Source organism: Bidens hawaiensis, unplaced genomic scaffold (genome assembly GCF_021521415.1).
Source record: "Bidens hawaiensis isolate Kalapana, Puna unplaced genomic scaffold, B.hawaiensis_p1.1 tig00082139_1, whole genome shotgun sequence".
In the NCBI taxonomy this organism is placed as follows: Eukaryota; Viridiplantae; Streptophyta; class Magnoliopsida; order Asterales; family Asteraceae; genus Bidens; species Bidens hawaiensis.
In genome coordinates this window covers 1-15,866 of record NW_027503870.1, presented here as the reverse complement: position 1 = coordinate 15,866, position 15,866 = coordinate 1, and the positions used below count along the sequence as shown (strand labels likewise).

The window sequence follows — 15,866 nt, the reverse complement described above, 5'->3', positions numbered from 1 at the left end:
GGCGAGATCTCATCGTCAAAATCTCTGATCTGAAAAACTTCAGTCTCCTGAAGAATGGTTGCAGTTACACCAAGAGGAGATTGTGTCTGAATACGAACGTATGTTGTGTGAGGAAAGAATTTGTGAAAGGACACTAACGTATGAAGATGTTCCATCGAGATCTCCATATACTCCTTCAACAGTTCGTCGGAGTCAGATGCGGGAGAGTGTCATAATTGAGAAGTATTATGAGGAAGAGGAGGTTGCGAGAAGTCGTGACAGAGGTCGTCCAGTTATATGGGGATCTTCCCAAAGAACAGAGTATGGGATTCATACTTCAAGAATTCGAAGAGATCCTACATACCGTCGTAATGAGGCCAGTTACAATTTATAATCCCCAAATCACAAAAAAAAACATTAATATGAGATAACATCTGCATCTAACACTTTTTAAAAACTATTTAAAAGGTATAATTATTATTTTCCAAATATATAAAGATTTAAAAAGAAAAAAAAACTTAAAAAAATGATAGCTTTTGCTTTAGTTTCTGTTTCATCATCACCAACCAACCTCTGGTGAATACTCCATCTTTCCTACCTTTCCTTATCTCTGCTTTGATGTTTCAGATAACTCCATTTTAGCTTAGATTAGATTAGATTAGATCTCCATCACTCAGATCTCTAACCCCATTCATGGATATGCCTTTTCATCCAACACCAAGATCCACTCTTTAGTTGCTTCACTGAAGGTAAATTATCCACATTCCCTTCATCTTTTTACTTAATTCTGCATAAAGTTCACAACTTTACTGTAATTAAGTGCCAAATTCATCTGGGTATTGCAAGATTAGTTGAAAAGCATGTTACTTTATGTACTTGTGGCTGTTACACCTTATATAAAACTTCATTTTCCACCAATCTGCAAAACCCTAATCCTAATTATTAACCAGATTAATGGGTGGAACTGATGTTTGGAAAATGTGTAATTGTTTATCTGCAATCTTTTCCTTCTTCAGGTACTTGATCATTTTCAAGAATGGGGGACAATCTAAAAAACGGGTTATACGAGAAAGTAGATGGATTAGGGATTAAAGTATGGGAGTTAATTGGGATTATTATTGGGTTGCTTATTGTAGGCATTCTTTGTGTGTTAACATGTTACCTCACTTCTCGAAAGAGAGTGCGAGGGGGGGGGGGGGGGGCTCACACGCGATCCCGCATAGTCGAATACCCACGGTTTCGAAAGAGATTAAAGAAGTGCGAGTTGAGCAGGTTTCGACTGCTGATTTTTCTCCACGAGATGGTATTCTTCTCACAATTCATGATAAGAACAGTGATAAAGGTTCGATAAAGTTTTGGTTCATCTTGGTGTGTCGAAATCAAGAAATGGGGATAATGCAAGTAGTCAAGGTTCATTTCATCATATGGATGAGTCAGGGGAAGATGGGAGTTCTGGAAATTTTTTGTATAAACCGTCGTCTTCGTCGTCTCATCCAATTAGTGCACCGTCTCCGCTTGTGGGTTTGCCTGAGTTTTCACATTTGGGTTGGGTTCATTGGTTTACTTTGCGCGATCTTGAACTTGCAACGAATCGGTTTTCAAAAGAGAATGTTATTGGAGAGGGTGGGTATGGAGTTGTGTATCGTGGGACGTGGGTTAATAGGAATCTGGTGGCGGTTAAGAAGCTTCTTAATAATGTGTGAGTTTTTGTAACTTTAGTTATTTTAAGTTTATTTTAAAGTGTATTGCTGTGAACCTTTAAGGAGTGGCGCGGTGGTAAACACTTGAGTCCCTCTAGCAGAGGTCTCAGGTTCGAACCCAACTTCCACCGGTTTCCTACCTTTAACACTAGGACTGTAAACGAACCGAACGTTCAATGAATCGTTTGGCTGAAGTTTGTTTATTTAATTAATGAATGGACATGAACAAAACTTTTTGTTCATTTAGTTAAACGAAACGGACATGAACACATGTATCGTTCATTCATTTTCGTTCATGAACGTTTGTTTACGTTTGTTCGTTTTAATCCGTTTGTGCTCGTTCATCTACGTTCATTAGTTATACATTTGTTTAGTTTATTTATTTTCGTTCATTCATTCGTATATTCATTAAAAATTTTAGTCTCATTACATTTTAGTCTACTTTATTACTTTCATCTATGTAAGTTATGTTCATTCGTTTATGTCCGTTTGTTCGGTTAAAGTAAAACGAAGGGCATGCCCTGTTCTTGCTCGTTCGGTTCGTTTATAGGTCTATTTAACACCCTTGAAGGCCACCTACCCAGTGCAAGCTGCAATGTGGTTGCTTTGTTCAATATATGTTTAAATGGTAGTTTTTTTTCTCTAGGGGCCAAGCAGAGAAGGAATTTAGAGTGGAGGTTGAAGCAATTGGCCACGTCTGTCACAAGAATTTGGTTCGGTTATAGGGTTATTGTATTGAGGGAACTCATAGGTATTCTTTTTCTCTTTCTAGATGCTATAATGCAGTCAAATACACATAATAATGAATGTACAAAGAACTACTCATGTGTGTTTATTTCGTTGATATGCATTTTTCAAGGTGTATAATATAATGAGATTCTTGTAAATTAGGATGTTAGTGTACGAGTACGTCAAAAATGGGAATTTAGAACAATGGCTTCATGGGGCTATGCGCCAACATGGATATCTTACATGGGAGGCTCGGATAAAGGTTCTTCTTGGGACAGCTAAGGCGTAAGTATATAATATATCTTTGTATATTTTAATTTATTAAACATAATGCGTTAAAATGTCTAAAGAAACTTGGTTTATTACGATGGCCATTTAATTTCAATTGTTAATCAAAGCTTTTAGCTGAACTCACTTAACCAGTTAGACATAAAACATAACCATATAGGCCCATTCTATCGTTAATCAGGTCAAAATAGTCACAATTTGATCATTTAAATGCAGCCTTGCCTACTTGCATGAAGCAATCGAGCCAAAAGTTGTGCACCGAGACATAAAGTCAAGCAACATTTTGATTGATGATGATTTCAATGCAAAGGTATCTGATTTTGGGCTGGCGAAGCATCTTGGTGCTGGAAAAAGCCACATCACAACTCACGTTATGGGTCCTTTTGGGTTAGTATATCATTGCTGTTGAAATTACATTTCAGCACCAATAATATGTATTTTTTTGTTATTTACAGGTATGTGGCCCCGGAATACGCGAATACTGGCCTATGGAATGAAAAGAGTGATGTTTATAGCTTTGGAGTTGTACTTTTGGAGTCAATAACCGGAAGAGACCCTGTTGACTATGGTCGCCCTGCTCAAGAGGTAAATCATCTTTTGACCAAAAGTCAACAAATCGCATTGTTGCCTCATGATACTTGTAAGCTAGCTTCATTATGGTTTTTGCAGGTAAACCTTGTGGATTGGCTGAAAATGATGGTTGGAAGCTGGAGCTCAGAGGTTTTGACCAAAAGTCAACAAATCGCATTGTTTGACTTGCTAAGAAGTCAACATGGCTTCTTTACAGCACATTTCTTGTTACTCAAGGGGTTTGAACGTTTGAAAATCGTGCAAGAATGGATGTTAAAGCTAATTGAAAAACAGTCGGGGCAGAAAGATGTCATTGGAGTTAGAAGATTACTCATCACTCCAACTAAAGCTTACTCGTTGCCACCAGAAGTTGAATTGTCAAACCGGGTTCTTGAGACGTATCCGATCGGTTTTTACGGGTCACCTTCATGGATGAAGGCATGCGGACATTAAACAATAATGTTCTTAACTTTTACCCCGCCCCAATCATTAGAGCTTCAGTGCACAAAACACAACAGTGTTTAGGCGCATAAAAGATATTCTAACTAACTGGTTTCATCTATCTGATAATGATGGTTGGAAGCAGGAGATCAGAGGTTGTTTGTTACTGATGAAGTCAAGTTTATGGCAGGAAAGAGACTAGTCGCCCGCGAGAGATGGTTCAACATACTGAGTACTATAGTGATGTAGAAGAAGATTTTAGGAAACCATATCGTCGCGCAACATTTGCATAAAAGTCAAAGTTTGTCCAGCGTATTTCTACAGCTCTGTTCCCTGTTAATGTAAAGATCCCTACCAACTTGGGGAAATATAATGGTATGACGGATCCTAGTGATCATTTACTTAATTTCACTGCAGTAGGAGGGGTCAATGGTTGGACTCTACCCTATTGGTGTCATATGTTTTCTCTTACGTTAACAGGAGCTGGCCGCGAGTGGTTTGAGAAATAACCAGATGGTCAAATTGAGATCTCGAATGATTCGGTGGCTAAGTTTTCACAACATTTTAGTCAACAGAAAAAACACACGCGATATCCATCCGAGATTTCGGATGTGATTAGGTGGGATAATGAGTTTGTTTAAGATTTCATTACTCGTTATTTGACTCGCTTAGTCCATAGCTGCTTGGCTCTACTTCAACCACTACAACCTGACGGTCCCCTTGCAGCTAAAAGAATGCGATAGAACACCTTTTCTGACATCAGGAGATGAAAGCAGTCAAGCAGGCAACAAAGTCGTGAGCGACCTAAGGACTACCTGACCTGCTGACCTTCCTGCAATTCAATTCCCTAATGAAATCAACTACCTGTCTAAGTGCACTAGCTGACTTCTTTATTGCATAACGCTTCTCACCTGACTTCATAATCACAGCTAAGCTGCCTACTGTGAGGATCTAGCCGTTGCTTCATGCTCACCTTCCTTCATAAGAATAGGCTAGGATTAGTCCGGATCTAGCCTTAGTGTAGTAAATACCATCAACAGGATGAACTATATTTGAAGGAAGGCATCTATTCAAGTCTTTACTGAATTCGATATGCGTAGATTCGATTCGGAGAAGAGATTCTTTCTTGTAAGAACATGGCAAGCTAAGTGAAGTCAAGTTTCAATTAGGAAATTTGAACATTGGTGGAATTAGTGAAGATATGTTGCGAGGTGCTTTCTGCAAGAATGTGCGGAGCAACACACTGATTCGTTGTTTGACTGGAAAAGATGGAATTCCCAAAACTTGGGATACGATCATGTCTGGGGCAAAACTTTTAACGTCAACAAAAAAAAACTTTAGGGATTGAAAGTCCAAAACAGGCAGCAAAGATGGAGTTTAGGAACACACGGTTGAATAGGCCGGTGCGGGGTTCAATTTGGTCTAGAATCCAACCGCCTGCAGAAACTTCTACAAAAACATATGAAAGGTCATTGATTGGAAACAAAAACAAATATCGTAAGTGGGGAGAAGATACTAGCAAGAGGACTCCATTGACGAAAACTCCTTTAGAAATCTTAACTACAGAAATTGTGGATTTTAAGAAGCCGCAACCGCTTATATGGAGAGCGCACTTAAATACTAATAAGCAGTGTCTGTTTCATAATGACAAAAGCCATCATACTGATGACTGTGTTAGTTTAAGGAATGAGATTGATGTAACATCCCGATATTTCCATGATTAATATTAAAATATTAATTACATTGGAAGAGTTAAATTGAGTTAGTAGAAAAATAATAATAAAGATAAAAGGATGGTAGGCTAAAATAATCATGGACTTAGAATGAAGATGGGCTAAGGTCCATGGGCTTAGGGAGTATAAATACCCTTTAAACCGTAAATCATTTCCATCTCCATCATTCTACACCTTAGCCTACACCATCAAAAACACACTTAAGCCAAACACTCTTTACATTATTCTATTCAACGATCCAAGATCAACTGAAGGTAAGAAATCATTTATCTCAGTTGACACAATAATTTAGAACCCGACATCGTAGCCCCGGGATGCCAAATGAGCCTGTTGAATATAGATGTAGCTTTATTCAGGCGTTTAATCAACGAAAAACGAGCTTAAGGGCCACCTTAGCTCAAATCTAGACACCCCGAAGCTACCTGGGTCATAAACGATCAAACTCAGGCCAACCATGGTGGTTAACAGCGGCTGACGGCGCCGAAATCGAAGAAAAACTCCAAAAATGCGAAGAATATATGGGTGTATATGTATGTTCATGGCGTATAAGTACGTAGACGTATATGCATGGGCGTATATGTATGTGTATGTTGTATATGTATAAGTGAGACGTATATTTATGGGCGTATATGTATGTGTATGTCATATATATGTGAGAAGTATATGTAGGGGCGTGTATGTATGTGTATGCCATATATGTATATGTATGACGTATGTATATGGGCGTATATGTATGTGTATACCACTACGTGAAAATTGACCTTTGGTCGCACGGAAAAAGTGTGGCCGTAGGCCTTTAGCCACACACATTTGGTTCAGGTCATATGTGACCAAAGGTCGCGACAACGTGGGTATGATATGGCCACACACAGTTTTTAGTGGCCTTATGTGGTTATAAGTGTGGCTAAAGGGTACAGGCATTACTTGCTGGCCATCAAGAAGCCTCTCCAATAAGTGTGGCTAAACGGTAGAAAATGGCCACATGACTATTTACTATGAGTGACCATTGCACGTATAGAGCCACATGAATTCATGTTTCAGCCACATGAAGTTTATAATAATGTGGCCAATAGGGTTATGTTAAGCTTGCATTGTGACCTATACCGTTTGGGTATAACAAATAAATGGCCACTTAAATTTACTAATAGAGTGGCTAATTATATCATATAGACAATGGATATTACATTAAAAGTGGCTAAAAATGTTTACTTGCCACTCAAACACTCTTTTGTAGATTATAGTGTGGCTATTGTCTTACCGTTTGCCACACATAATGCTTTTCGTAATTTAAAGTGTGGCTATTGTCAAACTTTTCATCACACATAGTGAGGTACTGTGTGGCTAATCATACTATATAGACACTGGAGGTTATTGTCAATGTGGCTAAAAATGTGAACTTGCTAGTCAAAAACTCTTTTGTAGTTTGTGGTGTGACCATTGTCTTATCATTTGTCACACATAATGCTTTTTCTAATTTAAAGTGTGGCTATTGTCAAACCTTTCGTCACACATAGTGATGTATTGTGTGGCCAAACATATCTTATAGACACTGGAGGTTATTGTCAGTGTGGCTAAAAATGTGAAGTTGCCACTCAAACACTCTTTTGTAGTTTGTGGTGTGGCAATTGTCTTAACGTTTGTCACACATAATGCTTTTGTAATATAAAGTGTGGCTATTATCATACTTTTCGTCACACATAGTGATTTTTCTAATGACGTTTGATCTCGTTCCGCCACACAAACAAAAACCAACTGATGAAAGTGTGGCCAATGTTTTTGGTACCCTTTCGTCACACAACAATGTTTTTGTTATGGCTAATGGTCATTTATAGACTCTAATTTTTGTAATTTGAGGTGTGGCTATTGTCTTACTTTTGGCCACACCTATTTAGTGTGTTCTATGTGGCCAAATTGTGTGTAATTAGGCAATATATAATTATTTTTATTTTTTGTGCAGTATTATAAAACAACTATAAGCAAGCATGACAAAACAAAATCAGAAACAAATTATATTAACAATAATATTCACTTAAGCAAATGTATATGCAAAATATCTTACAAAATACAAAAATAACGACGACCTATATACTAGCTAAGGTGTCGGTTTTCTTGGCACTGCTCCTTGTCTTCTGTTTGGTCACCCTGTCTATCGTTGTGTACTTTGCCTTTGCCTTCTTGCCAACTCTGTCTGGTTCTTTTGAGGATGGGAGTGGTGGTAACTGGAACAACAAAATATGAAAAACAAATATGTATAATTAATGTCATATTTTGTAACTGAATAGAACAAAATAGTAAGCCTGCAAACGAACCGACTGTTCGTTAAACTGTTAGTGAACCTTTCGGTGGGAAGTTCGTTTATGTTAGTTTGTCTTTGTTCAATTACATTAGTTTAGATTATAAACAAACGAACATAAACGAACACAAGTGTTCATCTATACTATATGCCTTTGTGGCTTAGGAATTTTCTCGGCTGAGGATGTCTCCGCATATGCCTTTGTGACTTCCAGGTCCCAGTCGTGGAAATTGTAGGACCACATCTTGCGAAACGCTGGTGTTATGGGGGTAGATCCTGACTACTCTTTTTCACTTGGTAATATTGGAACAACTCTCCCGGACCTTGATCTAGGCGGTTTTACTGATAAGGAGACCGCCCCTAAGAAACCTCAACAAACCTTGGCGAGTGCTCTTTATGGTAAACATGTACATGATTTGGAGGAGCGATTCGATATGACCCCGAGACAAAAGGCAGTTTTAGCTTGTCTCAAGGGGGCTCATGCCCAGGATTTTTTGACCCTTGTGCCCATTGAATGTCTTGGGCAACGGATGTCGGCAGTTGAATACAGTGCCATCCTTAAATACCGGCTTATGATTCCTATTTTCCCTCTAGATGAATTATGCCCCATTTGTATAAAAGCTTGTTTGGATAGATTTGGTGAGCATGCCCTCCACTGTAAGGAATTGCCGGGATTCAAGTATCGTCATGACTGGGTTAGAGATGTCCTATGGGATGTGCTTAAGCGTGCCGGGATCTCAGCCAAGAAAGAGGCATCTGTTAACTTTTTGACTGATCCGCGAGAGGGAAGATCTACCCTGCGTCCTGCGGACGTTCTTGTGTTTGGCTGGGCAGGGGGTAAGCATGCGTGTGTTGACCTCACTGGGGTGTCCCCATTGGTGGTGCCGAGAGACAGTGGCTTCGTACCGGGACAGGCGGTTTTGAGAGCGGAATCTAAGAAGGTTGCTAAGCATGAGGTAGCGTGTTTGGAGAATCAACACGTGTTCATTCCATTTGCCTTCGACGCATTTAGATCCCTAGCTCCCGAGGCGGTTCGCTTCTTGGAACAGGTGTAGAAGGTGGTCCATAGTGACTCGCAGATCCCGAGGAACCAAGGATTTATATTTAGTAGAATAGGCTTTGCGATTCAAAAGGGGATAGCGGCGCTGCTTGTTGCTCGCTTACCCATTATCCATATGTAGCTCGGTTTGTGGTAAACTATATTAATATACATATAGGAAGGACAAGATAGTAATTTATTAAAAACTCTTAAAATTAAGAGTTTACTACTCTTTATACACAATATACAACTTTCTAATGCATATGATCTCAAGACCAAGATATCCCGCCCAGCTACCCTCAAAACCAGTGTAACCCCGTCAGTAGTCATCCAAAATTCAAAATTAACCTATGTGCTCTCTCTCATAGTTAAATCAACAGAGGCCAGATTTGAAGAAAACAAAAGATTCAAGGTTTGATTTCATCTTCTTGAGTTTCCTGCTTGCTTTTTAAATTGTTGTATTTTGATGTCCACCACCAATGATTCCAGATCCACCATCAGTTCCGAGTACTTTTCGTGTCCAGTTCTTGGGTTTCGCTGCTGTTGTAATAGCTACCGTAGCAGATCTCTTAAACATGGTAAATTGCATATCTATGTTTTTTTGTCTCAATTTGTTTGTTTTCTATTACTATTACTTGAGAAATAATACATGAGTGAATTTGTGTGTTGCGTCAGGGTTGATGTTGTTCTGGTTGTGATATGTAGGGCTAGCTAGAGTTCTGATGAAAGTTACGGGATTGATGCTTGGGGAAGTACGCTATTTGTGTTGTAGATGTGTTTGTGATGCCTTTGAGTGGAACTGTGTTAGGTAAATAGCCAATGAAATACGTTGTAACACCATCATTATTTGCTTAAGGTGCTTTGTTTCATGTAATTTGAATGTTTCACATCTATGCCAATTTAAAAGCTAGGGTTTGACATATTTACTAAAATAAAGGGGTTTATTACATTTTATGTGAATTTGTTTTTGATAATCTATATGTGTGTGTTCATTTCGTTCACGGTTCTTGCATATTTAGGGAAAATGTGGGATTTAGTGGTGTTTTCCTTTGCACAAATGGATTGGCTGTTCAATTTGGTAAATATAGGGCTGTTCAGTTTGGGTGCTGAATTTGAAGCTGGCCAGCAAACATCTCTCTCATTCATTTTGATGTTGCTTATTCAACTTTGTGATGATGAGTAAAGAGATGCACCATGTTGACTGTTAAGAGGTGATTTTGTTAAAATAATCAATCATTTGTAATCAATTGAAATTAAATAGAATCTCTAATCAATTATATGGATGCAGTTATTCAAGTGTGGAATTGCCAATATCTGCTATAATTGTTTGGATGGAAACATATAATCTAGAAATGGTGAAAAGATGGTTTTTTATTGAGAAGGAAATTATCCTGGTTTTGAGTCTTTGACTTATAATAAGTTGTTAGATAGAGTTTGCCAGGTTCATTCTTTGATTCTTTACTAATTCGTGAAATTTGATTTTTGAGTTTGATTGAATTTGTTTTATTTCGTAAATTATGTTAGCTTGCAAAATACTTGGAAGAAAATGGAGTTAAAAAGGGTGAATCAAGAGCAATTAGTAGTAATTGGTATTATATGACCCCTTTATAGCTTATTTACAATCATTTTATTGTATATTTTAACATTCTAAATTCCAATACTTTTATTATGAAGGTTTTAATTGACCAATATTTGGATCTAAAATGAGTATCTCCTTTTCACATTTTTGAGGATGGAATTGGAAGATGTTCATGGACTTTTAAAACGTTTTGACCATATTTGGAGATAAAACAAAAACTGGACAAGCTCAAGAGCTTGTTGAAATCATAGAAGGTCATGCTGATCTTGATGCACATATATTTGTTGTATGTCATTCAATATTAAATCATGTTATATTTGCTAATTATTAATTTCTTTGTTCAGGTTCCATAAGAAAGTAAAGTGGATTTTCTTAAGAATCTTGCAGAGAGCTCACATTATACAACACCTCAAGACTCAAGGGAGACAATTCCCTCTGTTGTTCAGCTCTCGATGGTAAATATGAAAAAAACATTAAATAAGCTTTATTATATTCAGATATTGCTTTTATATATAATATTTTTCATTCTTTGCTAGTTTGCTTCAGTGAGTTTTACAAAGATTTTACAGAAAGATTATTTGTTATTAGCTGCCTCAAAATGTCTGAAGTACCCTCTGTATTTGTTGTCATATTTCAGTTTTGGGTCAACTCATTATGACAATGTTTGCTGTTTGATTTTTGGTTCTAAGCATTGTGTTTTAGTAAATGGTAACACATGAAGTAGCCTATCAAACTTAAACAAGGTTTAAAAGAACACAGTCGAGCCTCAAAAACAAAGTGAGGTGTAAGCCTGATGTGTGAAAAACGTATATAATATTAAAAACCAAGTTTTACCGAATTCACCTAAAAACACACACACAATCGGCAAGTGTACCGTCAAGTAAGAACAGATATCGAACCTAGGACACTATGGGGTAAACTCTAATTATTAAACCTAAAAGATTACTAACCTAGACTTTCTTTTGATTTTTTGGAATATTTTTATATTAATTAAACTACTAAAACTTAACTAATTAAAATTTAAACTAAAAATAAAACTTTATAACAATTGGGTTTAAAAACAAATATGAGAAACGACTACCTAGGTGATGGAATCCTACTAGTTAAATTAATAGCTAACGAATTTGACTTGGTTGAGAAACAATATCTTAAAAAAATATGACACTAAAGACCACTAAAATACGCTAGATCGCCTCCCAGCCTCACCAACGACACCCTAGAACTCTAATGACATGTGAAGCTCAATTGTTAAAGGTTTGGTTCACATCCCGGTCTCACCTTACCTAATAATACTATGGTACCCCAAAATCCAAATCACCCCCAGTCTCTTCGAAAACAATATATATTAATATAAAGAATGTATTTTTAATTAACTTGAGCACAACTTGTATCACAATAATCTAGGGACCTAGGATAACTTACTCCCGTGCAATTATTACCCAAACCCGCAAAAGATAAAGATGACACAACACTAAATTGCCACCCGGCCTCTCTAGAGAAAGAACAATAAAATCTAATAAACCTTCATAAATTATTCATATGGTTATTTCGACCATAAACCGCAAACAAGTTGAAAACACAAAGTAGACAACCTTATCATGCGTCTAACAATCACCAAAAAAACTATTAAACACAAGTGGAATAAATATTAAAGTAAGAAACTAGATTCAATTACTCAATATTATGACCAAACCAATTAAAAACTTTACAATAATACCAAATCAATCAACGTCAAATAATAGTTTGTCAAACAATTAATCTAGCATAGTACTCAACCAAAACCTAGGCAGTATAAAAGTTTAGCCACTCATAATAAAATATGAAACAAGAATAAAATAGAAATTATGATTCACAAAATAAAACTAAAGATAAATGAGTTCCTAATAAAACAATAACAACCTATTAACCTTTTTGATTTGTGCACTGTAGTAACTACTGAGACAGCAAACCAATTGTTGTCCACAAAAATCCCCTCGCGAATTGGTACAGCAGTTCTTCTGCCTTCTTTCTTTCCTCACGTGAGCTCCACCACAAAAACATCATACAAATATTCTTTCTTTGTTTATTTTACGGTCAATTGCTCCAAAACCAAATTATAATAATAATTATTCTTTGGTTCGTTGACTTGGCTGCCGTTTTTTTGCACAAGAGCATAGAGATGCACAAACCGGTTTTTTTTAAAAAAACCGAACCAGTTTTTTTTGGCCCGGAAAAAAACCGGTTCGGTTAATAACCGGTTCGGTTAATAACCGGACCGGTTAATAACCGGTTTTTTTCTGTCAAAACCCTAACCGGTCTAACCGGTTAGGACCGGTTAGAACCGGTTAATAAACCGGTTTTTTTATTAACCGGTTTTTTTTTATTAACCGTTTTTTTTTTTTTTTTTTTTTTTTAAATTTCGCGGTTTCAAATACGAATATTTGTTTTTTATATTTTGTACTTAATGAAGACCATTATTTTTTCACAGTATAAACAAACCGGTAATTACAAGGCAAACCGGTAACTACAAGGCAAAACGGACTGACCGAAGCCATTCTTTGCTTCCGTTGTTAGGGTTCTTTGCTTGGAAGATGAGTATGAGTGTGTGTTGGTGAATGTGTTTTCAACAAACCAAAGATTAAAAACACATAACTTTCATTTATAGTTTTTACATTAAAAATACAAACATTAAATCGTTATCGCATATTCGTAACTCAAAAATACAAACATTAAATCATTAACACTGAAGAAATCTCTGCCAAGAACTGTTGTTCATGATTTAACTCAAAAATACAAACATTAAATCGTGAACTAGCAGATGCTCCTGTTGTTCCCAATCGCAGTTTGTTCATGATTTGCCTCCATGTTTGCTGTTTCTTTAACTAAATTAGAAAAATCCAAATCAACAAGTAAATAAGAGCACATATTAGGAAAAAGAATGCTTAGACACGATTACATGAACAACTTGCTGTTTCTTACTCATGATTTGCCTCCATGTTTGCTGTTTCTTTAACTAATTTTCTTCGCTACCCAATCCCGAGCTATTTCTTAGGTAATCGTCGTACGCGGCTTCTTCATCGGTCATTGGTTTGAGTGTGTCCTTCATTGACATCGTCTTCATACAAGCCCGCTTCATACTCCATTTCCCCTCGAGTGAGCGTTGATGTTGTGCCCTTTCTAAAGAGTCCAAGTAATCCTTGTAGCAAATCGACATCTCTATAGCTGGTGCAGTGAGTCGAGTCCTCCTAATCGATATAACCCTGCCAGAAACAGAAAAAGCAGACTCCGAAGCTACCGTGGAAGCTTGGACGTTAGTAATTCTTTGGCCATGGCGGCGAGGATCGGAAACTCATCCTCCTTACCTCTCCACCAAGCCAGCAAATCAAGACTTCTAAATTCATCCGGAGTCATGTGTTTCACAAAGTTGGTACCACCATACCTTCCAAGTTCACTGCTTGGGGTGTTTACCCTTTGACGTTTACCGGCGTCTTCCCAAATCATGTAGTACATCCCCATTTCAAGGTCGGTTTGGGATTGGGATTGGGCAACAGCTCTTAACGAGTCATGAATTTGGGAAGACGACCCGTATTTTGTAAGGTAGACATCATACATGTTTGACAAGGTGGTGTTGAAAGCATTCTTTAAAGTTTGGCTATAATAGGGGTTTTGATCGTCGTTTAACCAAGCTCATCACAAATTTTTTCTATTAAAGCTTCAACACCACCAACATTGATGCAAGGGTTTAACGCAGCAGCACATGTCAAAACAGCGGGTAGTTGTTGAAAATATTTTCTAAATTTTTCTTTCATTTTTACACCCATATCAAAATAAGGTGCACCCCTACAATCAAGTTCACTCAACTTTGTGCACATGACAGCAATTTTTGGTAAAGCAATGGGGCTTGTTGGATAGTAAACCCCGGATAAACTAGTTGTGCAAGATTTAAAAATTTGAAGGACCTCCGTAACGATCTCAATCAATAACCAGTTTCTAGGATCATATGGTGCACATTTACCCCTACTTGACAAAATTTGATGAAACGCAATTAATGATTCTTTTTGTTGGATGGCTTTCTCAAACATATTACAAGTCGAGTTCCATCTTGTTGGACAATCCCAATTTGGCCCCAACCATTGACAATTAGCTTCTACACAAAATTTTTTGTATCTTGAAAATGTTTTATTGTTGCTAAAAACATCTCGTAACATTCTTTTAAAAACTGTTTCTTTGCGTTTCGATCACGTTTAACCCATCTTGCACGGCCAAGTTGATAATATGTGCAATGCATCGGCTATGAAAAAACGCTCAATCACAAATAGGTTTATACTTTAATTTTAAATGGCCAACCGCGGCCGTATTGTTGGACGCGTTATCAAACGAAATTGAAAAGATTTATCTTCAATTTTGTATTGTCGAATGACTTTATCCAAGATTTGAAAAATATTTATACCCGTGTGCGGGTAATCAAACAATTGAAACGCAACGGTTCGTTTCATCATTTGCCACGACTCGGGGTCAACCCAATGAGCCGTCACACAAATGTATGAGTCGGGCGAACCATGAGGTACCGACCAAACATCCGTTGTTAAGTTTACACCAGTTTGTAAGTTTGAAAAGTATGAAATTAGTTCGGATTTAGCGTTTTTCCATGCTTTAAGACAATCTCTTCTAAGGGTCGAACGACTTACGTGTTGGTAGCGTGGTTGAACATAGTTTTGCATCATCTCCGTGAATTGAGGGTTGTCGAAGTGGTTGAAAGGAAGTGTTTGTTGAATCACAAAGTTTGAAAACTGTTGACGTACCGCTTCAACGTCGTACGTAAACACCCCTCCTTGATTCGTCATCTCCGGCTGCGAACTACTTCCCGCTTCGTCCTTCAAGGCCTTGCAAAAGCGCTGTTGTATATGCGCTTTTAAAGTGGAGTTTGCATCTTTGGCATAGAACTTCAAACAGTGCTTGCATCGAGCTTTTTGGCGACCGTTAGACAGTTCGCATAGGTTGAAATGTTGCCACACATCTTGGTTTCGTTTCGTGGGATGATCCGAACGACCGTTATGTCTGTGTTCGAGGCACCCATGTTGACGGATGAAGCAGCACTTTGGGAGGCCATGATAATAAGAGCGTATAATCGAGTATGAAATAAACGAGTACGAGTATGAAATAAACGACTACGAAATAAGAGCGTATGGAGTGGTAATGTGGTATAATTGAGTGTGAGATAACAAAATAATCGCGTATGAAATAAACGTTTAGAGCTAGTAGAGTTGTATAATCGAAGTGTGAGCTAACCTACCCAACCTAAACTATATATAGTTGTTTGTGGGGGTAAAATGTTAAAAAAAACGGCTAGAAATCAAGAAAAAACGGGCAAAAAAGGACCCAAATGGTCATATGGCCGTTTTATAACGGTCAAAAACCGGTTAACCACCGGTTAACCGTTTTTAGGTTAACCGGTTTTTAGGTTAACCGGTTTTTTAATAACCGGTTTTTAAATTTAACCGGTTTTTTTACTAACCGGTTCAATAACCGGTTTTGT

General features: G+C 37.5%; 1 pseudogene across 1 annotated transcript; it reads left to right on the top strand.

Moving 5' to 3' along the window:
- Positions 1–545: 545 nt before the first annotated feature.
- On the top strand, positions 546–3,193 carry LOC143607432 (putative receptor-like protein kinase At2g42960; annotated as a pseudogene). The gene is made up of 6 exons (XR_013148969.1): positions 546–728; positions 996–1,678; positions 2,326–2,430; positions 2,571–2,693; positions 2,913–3,087; positions 3,152–3,193. The product of XR_013148969.1 is annotated as a putative receptor-like protein kinase At2g42960 (transcript).
- Positions 3,194–15,866: the final 12,673 nt, after the last annotated feature.